This window comes from Macaca mulatta, chromosome 7 (assembly GCF_049350105.2).
Source record: "Macaca mulatta isolate MMU2019108-1 chromosome 7, T2T-MMU8v2.0, whole genome shotgun sequence".
Taxonomy (NCBI): Eukaryota; Metazoa; Chordata; class Mammalia; order Primates; family Cercopithecidae; genus Macaca; species Macaca mulatta.
Genome location: NC_133412.1, coordinates 78,228,441 through 78,234,440, shown reverse-complemented (window position 1 = coordinate 78,234,440; position 6,000 = coordinate 78,228,441).

Sequence of the window (6,000 nt, the reverse complement as noted above, 5' to 3'; positions counted from 1 at the left end):
TTGTGTAATTACCACTGCAATCAGTATACAGAATAATTCCATTACCCCAAATACTCCCTTGACCTATCTCTTTGTATTTACACCCATGTCCTATTCCTAACCTTCAGAAACCATTGGTCTATTCCCTATCACTATAGCTTTTCCATTTTGAGAATATCATATTAATGGAATCGTACAGTATGCAGCCTTTTGAGACTGGCTTCTTTCGTTCAGCACAGTGCATTTGAGATTCATGCACATATATTGGTGTGTATCAGTAATCCTTTCCTTTTTATTGCTGAATATTCCATTGAATGGTTGTACAACAATTTGTTCACCCAGTTCCTCTTTGAAGGACATTTGGTTGTTTCTCAATTTAGGTGATTATGAATAGAATACATATATAGACATTCATCTACAGGTTTTTGTGTGAATGTAAGTTTTTGTTTCTTTGGAGAGTGGGATTTATTGCAACACTTGGAGCGGGATTGCTGGGTCATACGGTAGGTGTATGTTTAGCTTTATAAGAAACTGTCAAACTGTTTCCCAAAGTGAATTTATTATTTTGCGTTCCCATTAACGATGTATGAGAGTTTCAGTTGCTTGCCATTCTTGTCAGCATTTGATACTGTCAGTTTTCTATATTATGTTAGCCATTCTAATAAGTGTATAGTGGTATCATGTCCTGATTTTAATTTGTGTTTTCTTAATAGCTAATGATGTACATCTTTTCAAGTGTGAATTTGCCACTTACATATCCTCTTTGTCTAAGTATTTTGTGATTTTTGAAGTTGGGTTGTCTGTTTTCTTACTGTTGAGTTTTTCAGAGTTAAGAAAAATACATTCCAGATAGAAGTTCTTTGTCAGATATGTGACTTGAATGTATTTTCTTCCAATCTGTATCTTGTTTTTTCATTTTCTTAACAATACCTCTCACAGAGCAAAAGGTTGTAATGTAGATAAACTCAACTTTTTATTTTATTTTATTTTTTAAGGATTGTGCTTTTGGTGTCATGTCTAAAAACTTTTTGCTAACCTAGGTCACAAAGATTTTTTCTTACATTTTCTTCTAAAAGTTTTATAGTGTTAAGTTTTACATTTAAATCTCTGATCTATTTTAAGTTAAAAAAATAAGCTGTGAGGTTTAGAATGAAATTAATTTTATTTTGCACATGGATATCCAGTTGTTCTAACACAATTTGTTGAAAGAAACCCTTTCGCATTTAAGTTGGATCTGCACCTTTGTCAAAAATCAGCTTTCCCTATATGCCTGCTGATTCTTCTAGTCTCTTTATTTTGTCCCATTGACCTATCAGCCTGTGCCTTCACCAATACTATACTGTCTTGATTACTGTAGCTTTATAGTAAGTCTTCAAATTGGTTATTGTAATTTCCACAACTTTATTCTTTATAAAATTGTTTTGATTGTTCTAATTCTTTTGCCTTCCATATCAATTTTAGAATTAGTTTGTCTACATCTATAAAAGTTCCTGCTAAGATTTTGATCAGAATTATATTAAAGTGTAAGTCAATAGCTTTATCTTGTTGGATCTCCAAACATCCATATAGGTAAGTTTATATGTAAACTGCTATATATTCAATTCTGCTATTGAGCCACCCAGTGAAGTTTTAATTTGTGTAATTGTGTTTTTCAGTTTTAAAATTTTTTATCTGGCTCCTTTTTATGTTTTCTATTTCTTGGCTGAGGCTTTCTATCTTTTTACTTTGGCAAATCCTTACTTCTTAAACATTTCTGTAATAACTGCTGTAAAGTCTTTGATATTTCCAACATCCGTGAGACATCTCCACATTGGCATCTGTTGATTGTCTTTTCCCATGTGAATTGGGATTATTTTTGCTTCTTCTTATGCTGAGTAATTTTGAATTTTATTCTGATTATTTTAAATATTATGTTGGGAGACTCTGGGTCTTATTTCAATCCTGTGGAGAATGTTGATACTTTTAGCAGGAAATTGACCTAGTTGGGTTCAGGCTGCAACTTCCAACTAACCTTCTGTGAGTTGTAGTTTCAATGCCAGTTGAGTTTTCAAAGTCTTTGTAGCGTTCATTGATTCTGTTTCACTTGTGTGTCACCCAGTGGCCAGTCTGGGATCTGGGCAGTGGTCTATCTTGTGACTCGGTTTTTGGTATGCAGTTTAGCGTCAGATCTACACATGTGGAGCTCAAGGGTGAGCCCATAGTTTATAAACAACTTTATAGGATTACTTTTCTGAGCTCTTCCCTCTCTATAATTTTTATGGGATTTTCCAGGTCCCTGGTATTTCTCCTTTTGGTCCTCTATCCAGAAAACTGAGGCCACAGACACCCTCACTCTGTCTTGTACTTCCTGCAACTATACTTACATCTGGAACCAAACCATGGAAGGAAAAAGAGAGACAAACAACCTTCAGGGCTTGCCTCACTCTCTTGGGTTTATGACTTCTCAAATTGGAGATGAAGATTCCCTTCCTCAAAGTTTAAGGGTCTGAAGAAACCCTGCTATCACTTCCTGTTCTATCCCTATGAAATTGCCTGGAAGTTGGAGCCTGAGAGAATGGTTAGAAGAGGGAAATACAGGAAAGAAAAACTGGAGAATTTTTCTACTTTCTCTGAGCATTAGAAGTTCTCTCTCTCGCTCTTTGAGCCAGAGCCAGAGGGCTCCTCCTTGAGAGCTCTCTGTCCATGCCTGGAATTTACTTTTAGGATTCTGACTCTCTTGAGTCTAGGCTGGGGGATATCAGAGAAAAATGAGAATATTCACCATCAGTTCAGTGGTTCTTTGAGTTCTAGTCCAATTTCCCACCTTCTACTTTTTATTTTATTTTTATTTTTTATTTTTTTATTTTTTTTTTCAGAGACAGGGTCCTGCTCTGTTGCCCAGGCTGAAGTGCAGTAGTGTGATCATAGCTCACCGCAGCCTTGAACTCCTGGGCTCAAGCAATCCTCCAACCTCAGTCTCCTAAGTAGCTAGAGCTCAAGTCATGGGCCACTATGCCCAGCTAATTATTGTTTTACATTTTTTTTGTAGAGATGGGGGTCTCACTTTTTTGCCCAGGCTGGTCTTGAACTCTTGACCTCACATGATCCTCCTGCCTCAGCCTCCCCAAGTGCTGGGATTACAAAGCATGAGCCACTGCACCCAGCCTGCTATTTACTTTTCAGAGATCCCAAATACCTCCCTGCACTCGGTCCAGGTTTCATATGTATAGTCACTGGGAGATACAGAATACAGTGTGCTTACATCATCTTACCTGGAAACAGAATTCCCTCCCCATATTTTTGACAATATACATGGTAAAGTCCTGCATTTCTTTTGATGTATTGGCCATCTTCTGCCAAGCATAACTTTGTAATTGGCCTCCTAGAGAATACTCTGATTTGACCCTCATGATAGGTCTGGAGGCAATGAGAGGATAGATGTAGGTCCTAAAGAGAATCCTTAAAATGTAACTATCTCAGGTAAAGTAATTACAGGGTATTTACACAGGGTAGAACCAGCTTCATGACACAGAGAAAGAGGAAGCTCAGTGGGTTTTGGAGATTAGGGTCCTAAGGGCCATCTGGATTTTCCAAAATATCATTATTCCAGTTCTTTGGGTCTTCGTTTTCCCAACAACTGTCCTTTCAAAAGACACAATAGGGCTTTGGGTTCAAACACTAATGTCATTTGACAAACCACCAGATTCTGAGTCTGATTTTAGTTATATCAGCCCTGCTGGAGATGAGATTCATTCTTTCTCAGTAGTTGTAGAAACTCCTTGGTTTTCTAAACATACTTTGAGCTGAAAACTTAAAACCCCAGCCTTTCATTTTTATTTTCTAAGCTTACTAGTGCAGTTATACATCAGTAGTTTACTCCCCGTCCTTGTATTCCTCAGGCCTTTGATAATGTTCTACAATAGCTGCTGCTCTGACTACCAAAGTCTTCATTCTATATTCTTCATTTCTGGTAGACAGAGGTTATTTAAGAAACGAATTTGTCACTAGGTGTTTTAGAGTAGCAATATCACTTTCTTTATTGAAAACTGGATCCTCGCCCTGTCAGGTTAGACAGCCTATTAGTCCTGGGGTCTCATTTCCACAAAGGTCTGTTGTTCCTTGTATCGTCTGCTATTTTTGCTCAGGGTTCAATTGCAGACAACAGAATCTATTTTGCCAAATTTAAGCAGAAACGGAGTTAAAATGGTATATGTGGAAGTCAGAATTCTAAAATGGCTCCCCAGATTCTTCTCCCATCGTATATATGCCTTGTCTAATCCCTCTCTTGGAGTGTGGGCAGAACTTTGAATATGACCAAATATCCTTTGGTTATGTTACATGATATGGAAATAGGAATTTTGTAGTAATTAAGATCCCTAATCAATTTACTTTGATTAATCAAAAGTGAGATTATTCCAGGTGGGTCTGACCTAATCACACTATGCCTTAAAAGATACAAGAAGAAATAGCAGATGCTCTTCTGTGGTCCTTAAAGGAACAACCTGTCATATTGCAGAGAGGGCTATGTGGCAAAAATCTAAAGGTGGTCTCTAGGAACTGGTTGGGGTCCCTGGGTGATAGTTAAGAAAATGGGGATCTTAGTCACAAGGCCACAAGGAAACTAATTCTGCCAACAACCTGAGAGACCCTGGAAGTGGGTCTTTCCCTAGCCAAGTCCTTGATGAGGATACAGGTAGGTGATGTCTTCATTTCAGTGAGACCTTAAGCAGAGGAAGTAGCTCAAGTGTGCTGAACTCTTGATCCATGGAATGTGTGAGATCATAACTGTGTGTTGTTTTAAGCTGCTAAGTTTGTGGCAATGTTTTATACAGCAATAGAAAATGAATACAGTATGCTAACAAACTTACAGAATTTCTAGAAGTTCCAGGACCCAAGTTTGAAAGCCACAAAGCCAGAATTGACACAGTTAGGAGATATGTCCAACCATACAATGAGACTTATCGCTGAAACCCTGTTGCTGCTTCCACCTGAAGCACACCATTCATCAAACCAGGGATCAAACAAACACCACGACTAAAAGCTATCTATTTCAATAGGGCTCAGAGAACATGTTGTTGCAATGTTGTTTTCTCATCTGTGAAAGAAAAATAACCATGGTATTTACCTAAATAAGTACTTATCAACAAGTAGTTACAAGGATGAAATAAAATAAAGCTTTTAAAGCATTCGAGTAGTATACAGCTCTTGATGTTCTGTATGTGTTCGTTATTATTACATCTACTCAAGATGGACTTTCCCAAGGCCATGAAACTAGTAGGTAGCTCAGTGGAGACTTAACTTTGCATCTTTCTACTATCAAAACCCATTCTTCTTCTTCTTCTTCTTTTTTTGAGACAGAGTTTCGCTCTTGTTGTCCAGGCTGGAGTGCAATGGTGCGATCTCGGCTCACTGCCACCTCCATCTCCCGGGTTCAAGTGAGTCTTCTGCCTGAGCCTCCTAAGTAGTTGGGATTATAGACGCCTGCCAAAATGCCCAGCTAATTTTGTATTTTTAGTAGAGATGAGGTTTCTCCATGTTGGTCAAGCTGGTCTCGAACTTCCGACCTCAGGTGATCCACCCACCTCGGGCTCCTAAAGTGCTGGGATTACAGGCATGAGCCACTGCGCCAGGCCCCATTCTTCTTTTTATCTCTTCTTTTTAGCAGAAAGAGTGATCCAGAAACTCAGTTTGAAAGAAACTTTGCCAATTTTCCATTCTTAGCCTCTCCCAGGAGAGAAAGATCCACCTCAAAGAGACAGAGGAAATCTTGCATAATAGAGTATGAATGTTTTATGAATTTGGTCATCACTGAGTAAACTAAAGGGTCAATAACATACTCATTAATAAGTGTGGCATTTTGTTTGGAATTCTGAAAATGATCGGACTCTACACAACCACTTGAACTCATGAGGACTTGTTGAAATTCCCCAGATCAGCTTCCCTGCTTTCATAAGTGTCCTTGTTTCCTGACTTCTGCCTCTGGTGTCATAAACCATTTTCCAAATATACATCTCTTTTTCTCCTCTATCAATTGTCTGGAGT